This window comes from Schistocerca piceifrons, chromosome 8 (assembly GCF_021461385.2).
Source record: "Schistocerca piceifrons isolate TAMUIC-IGC-003096 chromosome 8, iqSchPice1.1, whole genome shotgun sequence".
In the NCBI taxonomy this organism is placed as follows: Eukaryota; Metazoa; Arthropoda; class Insecta; order Orthoptera; family Acrididae; genus Schistocerca; species Schistocerca piceifrons.
In genome coordinates, this window is record NC_060145.1 from 324,329,775 (window position 1) to 324,345,949 (window position 16,175).

At 42.1% G+C, this 16,175-nt stretch overlaps 1 protein-coding gene across 2 annotated transcripts in view; it reads right to left on the bottom strand.

The window, feature by feature from the left end:
• The window catches only part of LOC124711793 (fatty acyl-CoA reductase 1-like), a 229,908-nt gene that overhangs the window by 141,582 nt on the left and 72,151 nt on the right, over positions 1–16,175 (bottom strand). The gene's annotated exons all lie outside the window — the stretch shown is intronic.

Below are 16,175 nucleotides of genomic sequence, written 5' to 3' on the forward strand. Positions count from 1 at the left end.
AACAATGTATTTACCTTAATAAGTCATCATATATATATCAGTTCATGATATCCAGTATTACAGATTTACCCTTTCTGATGGACACACGTCCAGATCGTCCGCTCTCAAAATTCTGCCATCTCTCTCTCCACATACACCACTGCTGGCGGCTCACCTCTAACTGCGCGAAATGGCCGTGCGGTTAAAGGCGCTGCAGTCTGGAACCACAAGACCGCTACGGTCGCAGGTTCGAATCCTGCCTCGGGCATGGATGTTTGTGATGTCCTTAGGTTAGTTAGGTTTAACTAATTCTAAGTTCTAGGGGACTAATGACCTCAGCAGTTGAGTCCCATAGTGCTCAGAGCCATTTGAACCATTTGAACCAACTGCGCAACGCTACGCGCTGTTAACAGCCAACTGCCCAACACTACAACAGCGAATATTCCAACAATGCCAACCGGCCACAGACTGCACACAGCGCAGCCAGTGATTTTCATACAGAGCGCTACGTGACTTTATCAACATAAAAACCTAAACAGCCTACTTACCCATTCTGCCGAAATTTTTACAAAGGTACAGACGGTGTTTAGAAAGGATAGATTGCATGCAACCGGTGGTGGAGTGTTCATCGCTGTTAGTAGTAGTTTATCCTGTAGTGAAGTAGAAGTGGATAGTTCCTGTGAATTATTATGGGTGGAGGTTACACTAAACAACCGAACTAGGTTTATAATTGGCTCCTTTTACCGACCTCCCGACTCAGCAGCATTAGTGGCAGAACAACTGAGAGAAAATTTGGAATACATTTCACATAAATTTTCTCAGCATGTTATAGTCTTAGGTGGAGATTTCAATTTACCAGATATAGACTGGGACACTCAGATGTTTAGGACGGGTGGTAGGGACAGAGCATCGAGTGACATTATACTGAGTGCACTATCCGAAAATTACCTCGAGCAATTAAACAGAGAACCGACTCGTGGAGATAACATATTGGACCTACTGATAACAAACAGACCCGAACTTTTCGAATCTGTATGTACAGAGCAGGGAATCAGTGATCATAAGGCCGTTGCAGCATCCCTGAATATGGAAGTTAATAGGAATATAAAAAAAGGGAGGAAGGTTTATCTGTTTAGCAAGAGTAATAGAAGGCAGATTTCAGACTACCTAACAGATCAAAACGAAAATTTCTGTTCCGACACTGACAATGTTGAGTGTTTATGGAAAAAGTTCAAGGCAATCGTAAAATGCGTTTTAGACAGGTACGTGCCGAGTAAAACTGTGAGGGACGGGAAAAACCCACCGTGGTACAACAACAAAGTTAGGAAACTACTGCGAAAGCAAAGAGAGCTCCACTCCAAGTTTAAACGCAGCCAAAACCTCTCAGACAAACAGAAGCTAAACGATGTCAAAGTTAGTGTAAGGAGGGCTATGCGTGAAGCGTTCATTGAATTCGAAAGTAAAATTCTATGTACCGACTTGACAGAAAATCCTAGGAAGTTCTGGTCTTACGTTAAATCAGCAAGTGGCTCGAAACAGCATATCCAGACACTACGGGATGATGATGGCATTGAAACAGAGGATGACTCGCGTAAAGCTGAAATACTAAACACCTTTTTCCAAAGCTGTTTCACAGAGGAAGACCGCACTGCAGTTCCTTCTCTAAATCCTCGCACAAACGAAAAAATGGCTGACATCGAAATAAGTGTCCAAGGAATAGAAAAGCAACTGGAATCACTCAATAGAGGAAAGTCCACTGGACCTGGCGGGATACCAATTCGATTCTACACAGAGTACGCGAAAGAACTAGCCCCCCTTCTAACAGCCGTGTACCGCAAGTCTCTAGAGGAACGGAGGGTTCCAAATGATTGGAAAAGAGCACAGATAGTCCCAGTCTTCAAGAAGGGTCGTCGAGCAGATGCGCAAAACTATAGACCTATATCTCTTACGTCGATCTCTTGTAGAATTTTAGAACATGTTTTTTGCTCGCGTATCATGTCATTTCTGGAAACCCAGAATCTACTATGTAGGAATCAACATGGATTCCGGAAACAGCGATCGTGTGAGACCCAACTCGCCTTATTTGTTCATGAGACCCAGAAAATATTAGATACAGGCTCCCAGGTAGATGCTATTTTTCTTGACTTCCGGAAGGCGTTCGATACAGTTCCGCACTGTCGCCTGATAAACAAAGTAAGAGCCTACGGAATATCAGACCAGCTGTGTGGCTGGATTGAAGAGTTTTTAGCAAACAGAACACAGCATGTTGTTATCAATGGAGAGACGTCTACAGACGTTAAAGTAACCTCTGGCGTGCCACAGGGGAGTGTTATGGGACCATTGCTTTTCACAATATATATAAATGACTTAGTAGATAGTGTCGGAAGTTCCATGCGGCTTTTCGCGGATGATGCTGTAGTATACAGAGAAGTTGCTGCATTAGAAAATTGTAGCGAAATACAGGAAGATCTGCAGCGGATAGGCACTTGGTGCAGGGAGTGGCAACTGACCCTTAACATAGACAAATGTAATGTATTGCGAATACATAGAAAGAAGGATCCTTTATTGTATGATTATGTGATAGCGGAACAAACACTGGTAGCAGTTACTTCTGTAAAATATCTGGGAGTATGCGTACGGAACGATTTGAAGTGGAATGATCATATAAAACTAATTGTTGGTAAGGCGGGTACCAGGTTGAGATTCATTGGGAGAGTGCTTAGAAAATGTAGTCCATCAACAAAGGAGGTGGCTTACAAAACACTCGTTCGACCTATACTTGAGTATTGCTCATCAGTGTGGGATCCGTACCAGGTCGGGTTGACGGAGGAGATAGAGAAGATCCAAAGAAGAGCGGCGCGTTTCGTCACTGGGTTATTTGGTAACCGTGATAGCGTTACGGAGATGTTTAATAAACTCAAGTGGCAGACTCTGCAAGAGAGGCGCTCTGCATCGCGGTGTAGCTTGCTCGCCAGGTTTCGAGAGGGTGCGTTTCTGGATGAGGTATCGAATATATTGCTTCCCCCTACTTATACTTCCCGAGGTGATCACGAATGTAAAATTAGAGAGATTAGAGCGCGCACGGAGGCTTTCAGACAGTCGTTCTTCCCGCGAACCATACGCGACTGGAACAGGAAAGGGAGGTAATGACAGTGGCACGTACAGTGCCCTCCGCCACACACCGTTGGGTGGCTTGCGGAGTATCAATGTAGATGTAGATGTAGATGTAGATGCACATGACAGAAACTTTTTAACTTTATCGGTGTTAGGTCATCATAGGGCCTGCTATCAATTACTGATCTATTTGAATTGGAATCACCATCAACAACGAATTTAGCACAGCGAACCTCACACTGTTCTTGAGAGTGCTGAAAGATCTTCACAGCTGAGGTGATTTACATTCGTCCATTGGATCACACAGATTTATTCCTGACAGTTGTGTCCACGCAATTGTTTCTTATCAGTAGTGGTACCCACTTTTGTACATCCATGGCAATGTTTTCACAATATTTCATCAACAAGCACCTTCCAGGTATCAAAGATGTAACGCGCCTTACAAAACGTGGATGATACCATGCGTTATACCACGAACAGGAAGATATTTCACATGAAAATACAGTATAATTCTAAGTTTTAGTCTTCTTCGTCTTCCTCTCCCTCTCCCTTTCTGCTAGACAGAGCAGATAAGTAGTTATTAGCTTCTCACCTAAACAGTGAGTTTGTTGTTGTTGTGGTCTTCAGTCCTGAGACTGGTTTGATGCAGCTCTCCATGCTACTCTATCCTGTACAAGATTCTTCATCTCCCAGTACCTACTGCAACCTACATCCTTCTGAATCTGCTTAGTGTATTCATCTCTTGGTCTCCCTCTACGATTTTTACCCTCCACGGTGCCCTCCAACGCTAAATTTGTGATCCCTTGATGCCTCAAAACATGTCCTACCAACCGATCCCTTCTTCTAGTCAAGTTGTGCCACAAACTTCTCTTCTCCCCAATCCTATTCAATACCTCCTCATTAGTTATGTGATCTACCCACCTTATCTTCAGCATTCTTCTGTAGCACCACATTTCGAAAGCTTCTATTCTCTTCTTGTCCAAACTAGTTATCGTCCATGTTTCACTTCCATACATGGCTACACTCCATACAAATACTTTCAGAAACGACTTCCTGACACTTAAATCTATACTCGATGTTAACAAATTTCTCTTCTTGAGAAACGCTTTCCTCGCCATTGCCAGTCTACATTTTATATCCTCTCTTTACTACTTTAAGTGTCTCATTTCCTAATCTAATTCCCTCAGCATCACCCGACTTAATTTGACTACATTCCATCATCCTCGTTTTGCTTTTGTTGATGTTCATCTTATATCCTCCTTTCAAGACACTGTCCATTCCGTTCAACTGCTCTTCCAAGTCCTTTGCTGTCTCTGACAGAATTACAATGTCATCGGCAAACCTCAAAGTTTTTACTTCTTGTCCATGAATTTTAATACCTACTCCGAATTTTTCTTTTGTTTCCTTTACTGCTTGCTCAATATACAGATTGAATAACATTGGGGAGAGGCTACAACCTTGTCTCACTCCTTTCCCAACCACTGCTTCCCTTTCATGCCCCTCGACTCTTATAACTGCCACCTGGTTTCTGTACAAATTGTAAATAGCCTTTCGCTCCCTGTATTTTACCCCTGCCACCTTCAGAATTTGAAAGAGAGTATTCCAGTTAACATTGTCAAAAGCTTTCTCTAAATATACAAATGCTAGAAACGTAGGTTTGCCTTTTCTTAATCTTTCTTCTAACATAAGTCGCAAGGTCAGTATTGCCTCACGTGTTCCAACATTTCTACGGAATCCAAACTGATCTTCCCCGAGGTCGGCTTCTACCAGTTTTTCCATTCGTCTGTAAAGAATTCGCGTTAGTATTTTGCAGCTGTTACTTATTAAACTGATAGCTCGGTAATTTTCACATCTGTCAACACCTGCTTTCTTTGGGATTGGAATTATTATATTCTTCTTGAAGTCTGAGGGTATTTCGCCTGTCTCATACATCGTGCTCACCAGATGGTAGAGTTTTGTCATGACTGGCTCTCCCGAGGCCATCAGTAGTTCTAATGGAATGTTGTCTACTCCCGGGGCCTTGTTTCGACTCAGGTCTTTCAGTGCTCTGTCAAACTCTTCACGCAGTATCTTATCTCCCATTTCGTCTTCATCTACATCCTCTTCCATTTCCATAATATTGTCCTCAAGTACATCGCCCTTGTATAAACCCTCTATATACTCCTTCCACCTTTCTGACTTCCCTTCTTTGCTTAGAACTGGGTTGCCGTCAGAGCTCTTGATATTCATACAAGTGGTTCTCTTCTCTCCAAAGGTCTCTTTAATTTTCCTGTAGGCAGTATCTATCTTACCCCTAGTGAGACAAGCCTCTACATCCTTACATTTGTCCTCTAGCCATCCCTGCTTAGCCATTTTACACTTCCTGTCGATCTCATTTTTGAGACGTTTGTATTCCTTTTTGCCTGCTTCATTTACTGCATTTTTATATTTTCTCCTTTCATCAATTAAATTCACTATTTCTTCTGTTACCCAAGGATTTCTATTAGCCCTCGTCTTTTTACCTACTTGATCGTCTGCTGCCTTCACTACTTCATCCCTCAGAGCTACCCATTCTTCTTCTACTGTATTTCTTTCCCCCATTCCTGTCAATTGCTCCCTTATGCTCTCCCTGAAACTCTCTACAACAGTGAGTTGGCATCACTTAATTCCAGTAAGGTGGATGTAGAGGAATTATGGGCAAAGTTTAAGCATATTGTAAATCATGGTCTCTAGAGTTACGTGCCTACTAAGTGGATAAAGGATGGCAAAGACTCACCATGATCTAATAACGAAATTCGGCGGATGCTGAGGAAAGATCTGGCAGAGAACGCGAGAAAACTTCGATCTTGCTTAAAATCGCTGGATGGGTGTAAGGCTTCCATTGACTCCCATGTTGATCAGTCTGCTGCAGCGGTTGAAGATTGCAAAACGAAAGCCGAAGTTTTAAATTTCACTTTCAAGAAATCGATCACACGTACCGTCATTTGGTCGTCGGACAGACTCCAGTACAGACGACATAGTAATAAGGATCATTAGCGTAGAGAAATTACTGAATAATTGGAAAGCAAATAAATCACCAGGTCCGGATGGAATCCCAGTTCTGTTTTACAAAGAGTGCTCTACGGCATTCGCCCACTACCTGGCGTGCATTTATCGTGAATTTCTAGCCCAGCACAAAATCTCAAGCGACTGGCAAAAAGCGCAGGCGACTCCAGTATATAAGAAGATAAAAGAACGGATCCGCAGAATTACAGGCAAATATCCCTAACTTCTATTTGCTGCAGAATCCTTGATTATATTCTCAGTTCGAACATAACGAAATTTCTTGAGATTGTGAAGCGTATGTTCGTAAAACAGCAATTTTTTGGAAAGTGTCACTGATGCGAAACTCAGCTTGCCCTTTACTCACATGATATACTGAGAACTATGAGTGACATGCAACAGACAGATTCTATGTTTCTGGATTTCCGAAAAGCATTTGTCACGGTGTCCCATTGGAGGCTGTTATCGAAGGTGCGAGCATATGGAGTAAGTTTACAGATATGTGAGTGGTTCGGAGACTTCTTAAACAATATAAACCGGTGTGGTGTCCTCGACGGTGGGTGTTTATCAGAGAAAAGGATATCGCCAGGAATGCCCCAGGGAAGTGTGGTAGGATCGCTGTTGTTCTCTATACACACAACTTATTTGGCGAACCGTGTGGGCAGCAACCTACGGTTGTTAGCTGATGATGCCGTGGTGTACGGTAAGGTGTCGAAGTTGAGTGACTTTAGGGAGATACAAGACTACTTAAGCCAAATTTCCAGTTGGTGTGATGAATGGCAGCTAGCCCTAAATGTGGAAAAATGTAAGTTAATGCGGGTGAGTAGGAAGATCAAACATGTACCGTTCCGATACAGTTTTACTAACGTTCTGCTTGCCACAGTCAAGTCGTTTAAATATCTGGACGTAACACTGCATAGCGATATGAGGTGGAAAGAGAATGTGAGAACTGTGGTAGGGAAGGCGAATGGTCGACTTCGGTTTATTGGGAGATTTTAGGAAAGAGTGTTTCACCTGTAAAGGAGACCACATGTAGGTCGCTGGTGCGACTTTTTCTTGATTATTGCAGGTCGGATCGAAGGAGGACATCGAAGCAATTCAGAGGCTTTGTTACCGACACTTTCGAACAACGCGTAATTGTTACTGAGATGCTTCGGGAAACCAGATTGGAATCCCTGGAAGCCGGCCGCTGGTGCCCGAGCGGTCCTAGGCGCTTCAGTCTGGAACCGCGCGACCGCTACGGTCGCAGGTTCGAATCCTGCCTCGGGCATGGATGTGTGTGATGTCCTTAGGTTAGTTAGGTTTAAGTAGTTCTAAGTTCTAGGCGACTGATGACCTCAGATGTTAAGTCCCGTAGTGCTCAGAGCCATTTTTGAATCCCTGGAGGGAAGACGAAATTCCTTTCGGGTAACACTATTGAGAAAATTTAGATAATCGTCATCTGAAACTGATTGCATTACGATTCTGCTGCCACCAATGTACATTTCGCGTAAGGACCACGATGAGAATATAAGAGAAATTACGACTCACACGAAGGCTTATAGATATCCGTTTTTCCTTCGCTCTGATTGCGAGTGCAACAGGCAAGGAACAGGCTAGTAGTGGTACAGGGTACCCTTCGCCACACACCGTACGGTGACTTGCGGAGTATGTATGTACCGGGTGATCAAAAAGTTAGTATAAATTTGAAAACTGAATAAATCACGGAAAAATGTAGATAGAGAGGTACAAATTGGCACACATGCTTGCAATGACAAGGGGTTTTATTAGAACCATAAAAATACAAAAAAGTCCGACAGATCAGAATAGCAATAGTTAGCATAACAAAGTAAGACAAAGCAAAGATGATGTTCTTTACAGGAAATGCTCAATATGTCCTCCATCATTCCTCAACAATAACTGTAGTCGAGGAATAATGTTGTGAACAGCACTGTAAAGCATGTCCGGAGTTCTTTCGCACGTCTAGCAATATGGGGTGGAGCACCATCCTGAATTTTGGTTCTAATAAAACCCCATGTCATTCCAAGCATGTGTGTCAATTTGTACCTCTCTATCTACATTATTCGGTGGTTTATTAAGTTTTCAAATTTATACTGACTTTTTGATCACCCGGTAAACGTATATGAAAAAAATGGTTCAAATGGCTCTGAGCACTATGGGACTTAACTTCTGAGGTCATCAGTCCCCAAGAACTTAGAACTACTTAAACCTAAGTAAGCTAAGGACATCACACTCATCCATGCTCGCGGCAGGATTCGAACCTGCGACCGTAGATGAACCAATGCAGCAGGATGTTTACTCTAGAACAACGTAAGTCATCTCCTTCAAGAGCAAACAGTTCATAAGGTAACTTGTAATAGGGCAAGTGCTATGGCACCTACAAAAATTACTTGTAGAATAAATTATTTCAAAATAAATTAAAAATACTAACAAAGTTAACGAAACTTACGTCAAATTAAAGCGAAAACTCCAACAACAACTTTTCTTGAAAAAACTAAAGACCTACATATTATAACTACACGACTTTTTGTACTCCTCTTAATCCAACGAGCGGTGTGATCCGTGGCTGCCGCACCTCCCAGTCCTGGGAGAGGTCGCGTAAACACCCCCGGTTAACCAGGGGGTTTGGAAGTACAGCTGACGATCTTGTCAGTCGAGCTTAGCATGGGATGCGGTGTTAGTAAAATTACTTGGGGAAAGCTCTGATGCGAGAGCGGTGAAGGCAGCGAGCGGAATAGACAAGTAGCACCATGACTCACGACCACACCGCCGTCCACCCTGCCAGGACGTCTCTACCCCACCCTCCGCGATGTTTCTTCCGGAGGCTGGGGACTGCCCGTAGGGCTCTCAGTGGAGCAGTCTTGGGCCCAGCAGCTATATATAAATGAATGAAATGGATAAACCGACACGTCCCTTGAAGATGACGAACAGGAGACTCTTGAAACGTTGCGACAATATGACGTAAAGATACGGCTGATAACCCTCGAATATACCATCAATTGATACTCTGCATTGATTTCACATAATAAAAACCATATTATTGACGCTGACATGTTGAACAGCAAATAAGGATAAAAAACAATGCACTTAGTTATCGACTTTTTTATCGTTTCAGTCATAAACAACGCTTCTTACACTGCTTATTTTAAATAAATTTATTTTGGTCAGGAATTTTGAACATCTGATTGGCTGTGACCCTGCCACCGTACGCTATTTAATTACAGGACGTAGATCCAGCCACTTCGGATGCACAAACTTTTTGTCATTTGACCACGGTTTCGATTGCAGTGGCGCAATCTTCATCAGAATAAAAAGTTACATGGAATGCCTGAAATCACACCATGGTTTAAAACGTCTGAGCAGACATTTCAAACCATGATGTGATTACATGTATTCCACGTAACTTTTTATTCTGATGAAGATTGCCGTACAGCAATCGAAACCATGATCAATTAAGACAATTTTGTGCAACCGAAGTGGCTTTATATACGTCCTGTAATTATTTTGGCCACTTTAGAAGTGAAGTATTCATACCTTTCGGACTGACAGTTCTAACAACCCTACCACAACAAAGGTAAAAATTTTAATAACGATTGTGGTATTGCTCACGCTGCTAAAATACTGTATTTTCGGGCAACAACAGTCATATTATGTGGCAGGTGTCATTAGAGCACAATTAATAGTCATTTCATGTAATAATGAAAAAACTAGGCACTCATCTTATTGTGTTTCCCACGCTGGTCTCATCGTAAAATCATGGCTCAATCGTTGAAAATCTAGGTGGTTATGATTCCAAGCTCGGATGCAAAAAGGCCTAGGTTTTATTCTGCTATATTCAAAAGTTTTGTAGATGCGCTTCACAAACAACTCTTGGAGATTACACCTTTCAAAGTTAGCGCAATAGTGATGTAAAAAAACAAAAAAAAATCAGCACTCCGAATTTAAGTTACACTTCCTGTTAATTGCTTTTATTGCAATATCACGTAAACACAAAACATCACTTCACAATACAAAACATACTTGAAAACATCCTCATCACAGTCACTGTTAAAGTTCACATCTTATAAGCTAACTACGTTATGCGTCTTTTCAACATGACGTCCAAGACTTGACTTTCTCAACGTCCGACTCTCTAACAACTTAACAACTAACTAACTATCGCTTACGCGCCCAAAAATCAGAGTTACAAGTACGCTAAAGATCATAGTGACAAAAGAAAGAATACACATGAGAATAATATCATTGCAATATAAACATATCGATGTATCAAAAGTGAAATCAAATCTGAATGTTGTCTCAGAAACATGTTAAGTAGTTAACAGAAATACAGTAGAATATTACTGATATCGAGAGGTTCAGGTGAGGTACCATAATGGTTACGTAATTCAAGTACCAGTACACAGTATAATTATTTATTATAAATTACTTAAAAAATCGTTTTAGAGCTTTTTAGTTTATTGAAACAATAGTCTAAATTCTTCTTCTTCTTTTTTAACCATACTGATCTGCTTTCTGATTCAGTCTGTCCTTTCATCTCTTGTTGCAGAACAGTATGTATTTGATTCCTCTTCTTTGGTATGCCTGTCTTCTGGAAGGTTTCGACTTGACGCTCCATTTTACCCTGCCTTGTGTTTCTCCCATAACATTCGAAAGAGTCCATCACTTATTACTGACATATACCATTCCAGGTCTTCTTCGTCTTCCTCTCCCTCTCTTATCTGCAATCTTTCCTTCATTCACTCTTCCTTATTTCTTCTGTTCTTTTCCCCATTCGTCATTTCGGCTGTCCATTGTACTGTAAGTACACCTCCTGAAAAAAAGTGAAGTACCCGAGGACATGTTCGGATGTCAATGCAGTCTGCTTCAGAAGTGACGGTCAATAATTCACACATGGAAAGTACAGGCCAAAAGTAGCTAAAAAGCTCTTATTAAGATGGGATTGCAAATCAACCGTTGTCGAGGTAAACTCCCCTGGATACCGCGATATTCATGTTGGTATCTCGAAGTTTGGGATCGACTATATTTGTTTACGTACTCGCAACTATCACCGTACACTGCGCCGTTCCGGCATCACAATTAGTTACGAACGTGAAGGCACCATGGACAGAGGTTACGCCAATGAAGAGTGCGCTGACATGCACTTCATATATGGCAATGCGAATGTCAGTGCCCTTGAGGCTGCTCGATTGTATGAAGAAGCTTTTCCTCTCTACACGCAGCCCGACAGGCGTACATTTAGCGGGTTACATCAGCGCCTTAGGGAAACCGGGAGTTCCGCACTTCACGTTCGAAAAGATCGACGCAGATTCATGAAGCCGATGCTGAGAAAAGGGTGTTACGCGTTGTACACGAACGTCCGAGTACTGAGTACTTCAACGAGGAGGACTGCTACCCAATAGCGTGTCATGAGTTATATCAGTGTGTGCAAGCCCTCAAGAATGCAGACTTCCCTCCTAGAGAGAATTTATGCCAGTGGGTGCAACAGCAGTGTACACTGAATCTCCTGTTTGTAAGCAGTGTTCTGTTTGTGGATGAGGCTGGATTTAGCTGTGACAGTACTTTTAACTACCATAACTGTCACATTAGGGCCGATGTCTATCCTAATGCAACACACGTACGACGGCATCAGCAGCGTCATTCGTTGAACGTCTGAGAAGGACTGCACTATTGGACCACACTTCCGAGCACAGAGACTAACCGGACAGTAGTACATTCGGGTTCTGTGGCCTGTAATTCCAGATGTACATGATGATGTACTGAACCAACGCCTGAACATATGGTTCATGCATGACGGTGCTCCAGCACATTTTCGAGTGCACTGGCTTCTGACTTGGACGTATGGTCAACATTGGACAGGTAGAGGAAGACCAGTGTCATGGCCTCCAAGTTCTCCGGATCTAAATCCCATGGATTCCGATGTGTGGGGTCATGTCAAAAGACTGGTCTACGTTACCGAGGTCAACTCTCTTGAGAAATTACGCTTGCGGATTGAAGCACTTTCCAGAGTTTATAGAATTCCACAGGACTGCCTGAGTGGATTCGCCACTCACTTCGCAGAAAAGGCCAATGTTGCACTCAGTCGCATGGACCACATTTCGAACACATGCTTTAATGTTTAGGGATGCCATCAGTTCCTAGACGCTGATGAACCACAACAAGACGGTGTTGTAACACGATAACTGTTGATTTGTGGACCCATGTTTATCGGCGCTTTTTAGCTACTTTTGGCGTGTACTTTCAATGTGTGCATTATTGACCATCACCTCTAAAATACCCTGTACAGCTCCGTACGCATATACACCATCGGTGGGTATGTAAATGATTAGAGCTGGAATTCCCTGGGACAGGTAAAACGTTCACCAGAGCGTACTAGTGTTGTTCGGGTTGTTATCAACCCTGGTAGGATGTATTAGGGGCGTGAACAGCGTCAGATGTTGAGTGACCACTTTGAAGGACACGGAGGTGCCACGTACTTTTGTGAGACTGCGCGTTCAATATCTGACAGAATTTGATAGAGGCCTCATTGTGGGTCTCGATTTGGTCGGCTGCTCTAACCGTGCAATATCCAGAGTTGAGGGGCATTCAGATGTGACAGCGACCCATTCTGGACTGCATGGGAACGTGCGGACAGCAGGTATGCTCGTGCCAAAGGTTCTAGTCCACCACATCTGACTACCATTAGAGAGGATCGCCGTATGCTACACCAAGCACATCTTCAACCATTCATATCTGAGTCTATCACGCAAGAACGAGTAATGGACTCCCTGCCAACATTCTGTGTAATCTTGCACCATTGGTTTCCAAATTGCAACGCCCAAACTAGGGAATCACCATACATAGTCGGCCATTAACAACACAAAGTGACTAGGATGCATTGAATGCTGATGAACGTTGTCGCATTGTGCTTAGCGACGAATCGTGGTTTCGCACTAACCCACATCACCATCGTCAGCGAGTATTGCGGCGACCTGGTGAGAAATCCCGTTCTTCCAATGTTTTGGAGAGGCATACCGGTGCACCTCTTGTTGTCGTGATGCGGGGAGACATCAGCTACAACTTCAGGTCGCGGTTGGTACTGACTGAGGCAGTTCTTACGGCACAACGGCGTGTCCCGTACATCCTGCGTCCTCATGCGTTACCTTTTATGCAACAGTGCCATTATTGAACAGAACAATGTTCGTTCATATATAGCACGTCTCTCAATGATCTATCTGCGATGCGACTACGATCCCCAGATCTGTTCCCGTTAGAACGTATGTGGGACCAGCTCTGACTTCGACTCTATCTCAGTGACAGTGTGGATCATACGAAGTTGTCGACTAGCTTGCCTCAGAAGACTATAAATCATCTTTTCGACACCCTCTCCGACAGTATCAGCGCATGTATTGATGCCAAATAGGGGTGGAACATCATACTTGCAAGGGGACTCACACTTCCGACTTCTTGACTATATTTAGTAATTAATGAAATAATATCGCATACCCTCTCAACCTGTAAAGTTTCATTTCATTGCCTTCTCTCCTTCTGAATGCTCAAGCAGTATTCTCGGATACCACATTTCAGAACTATTAATTATCTTCCATTCCGACTTTTGGTATTTCGCTACTTTGTAATACTACACTCCTCAGAAAACACTTGGCAGATCTCTGTCTTAGTTCTGCGAGAATTCGTTTTCATGTCAACAAACCGTTCACCATTCCGAAAACTCTGTTGCACGTATATTCTACTTCCTACTTCCTACACTCAACTTTCCTTTTTTGTAACAAGCTTTCTAACTAACTAAGTAATTTTATCACTTTTGTTGACTGTTGTTAACAACGAGATACGCAACTATTGAATTTTTTTTTCAGTGAACACATGTGCGCAGTGGGGCGATCACTCTGTTGCAGAAATAACTCAAAAGCTGCTAGACTCAGCGGTCATGTACCAAATAGTTTTATCTTGTGACTTCGGTTTTACATATCTTATGTAAAAGAATGACCAGGAGAACAGTTGTTTCTTAATTTTGTGACAATGATTTTATATCAACTGGTCTGCTTCATGTATCGTTATATCCAAATGGTTCATAAATGTTAATCTACATTCAGATCCGATGATGGCACCTTTAATGTGATGATACCCGTTATCCAGTAAACATTATTTAAGCGATCTTGGCTTTTGAATTATTTCTATGATTTTTTTTTTTTTTTTTTTTTTTTTTTGCGCTGGGGGCCGAAAGCTTCTTGATTGGAAGCGTCCTGAAGATGGTTAGATTGTTAGCCGAAGCTAGTAATCAATCTAAGAAAAGAACATTTCATGTGTGATCTTAACTTCATGGATTTTCAGTCTCAACATAAATAAAAATAAATTAAATAATTTTACTTGTTGCAATGATAGTTTGACGGAATCTTGATGTGTGCTGTTTCTCATCTCTGACGTCATTCCAATATGTATACTCATTGCATATTCTCTCCCAGCCATTACGATGCGCTCTACCACAATTTTTAGTGTGTCTGCATCATCCAACACTGCTTGATCCTCCGTACACAATATTTTTATCCTTTCTCTGCCAAATATCGCGCCTCTTTCGTCCATTTGATCATTGGCAATCCTTCCAACGTTTATTTGTTTATTGCAGAGTTTCACAACCAGTCTTCTGTCCTTTAAGACTACAACAGTATGTTTCAAGGGCTTCAAGATGACCCTCCAGTGAATACTGCGGAACGTCTTCTCCCAATCGACATAACATGTGTACGTATTTCTGTTAGCATCTATCATTCTTGGTCCAATCGTTCTCTACCATCCAAAAACGTTTTCGATTTCGTTTTCCGAATCGAAATTGACTCATCCCCACGTTTACCTCAATTTTCTTTATAATCAAAGTACGAGCTTACGCACTACCCTCGTAAAGCGGTGTATGAAATTAATTGTGCTGTAAGGATTGCATTCTTTGGCTTTGTATGTACTTCGTGAAGCTAGTGGATTAGTTTAAAACTTCAGGGCAAACGACCTCATCACACTAACAAAGCTGGTCAGTCTGGATATCCCTTCACTTCCCAAAGTCTTCAGGACCTCAGCAATTTGCCTCCTCATTATGAGATTGGTAATGGCTTTGTCCACATCATATCGCAATATATTTGAGTCATGGTACATTTTATGACATAACATTTCATAGTTCGGTCTCACTCATGTATGGCCTCTTTATAGTTCATACAAATATTCAGCAAAATACTTTTTGTTCTGTTCTAGGAACATTGTTATATTTCCCTTTTCATTGAGTAGACTCCCAGTTTTTCCTCACATTTTGTGGAGCGATGTTTGTTAGGTACATTAACTTTCTGCACATTTTTTCTAATTTATCTTCCTTTTCCAGTTGTCCACTTTCCTTATACAGGCGTTTCATCCATTTCTCGCTAGCATAAATATTTATTCTTATTAGTTCATGGTTTAACTGTAATTAGAGTTTTTTCTTTCATTTTTTAGGTTAATCCATTTTATGTAACGTACACCATCTAATCAGTTAGTACCTAATTTTTTCCTTCTTCAATTCTCCAAAGCTTTGAGATTTCTGTTTTTCAAAAAAATGGCTCTGAGCATTATGGGACTTAACATCTGAGGTCATCAGTCCCCTATACTTAGAGCTACTTAAACCTAACTAACCTAAGGACGTCACACACATCCATGCCCGAGGCAGGATTCGAACCTGCGACCGTAGCAGCAGCGCGGTTCCGGACTGAAGCGCCTAGGATCACTCGGCCACAGCGGGCGGCTTTCTATTTTTAATAGCCTTCAACTCTTCTGGTACGCTGGCACTTTCTGCTTAACTCTCTTGTTGTTCTTCAGTGGTCTGAGACTACGGCTTACATCCTTCAGGGAAAAACTTAACCGCAACTAATTTTTTTACCAAATGTTATCATTGAACATGCCTTCGCTTAGATCGTACATCTGTCTCCAGCAAATTATGATCCGCAACAACATTTGCTCCAGGGTAGATGTAAGCTATTTTGATAATGATTTTGAATCTATTTGGCGCATCTATTTAAAAAAATACAAGCAGTCTAGGTAAGTAGGTTGCTGTTTCC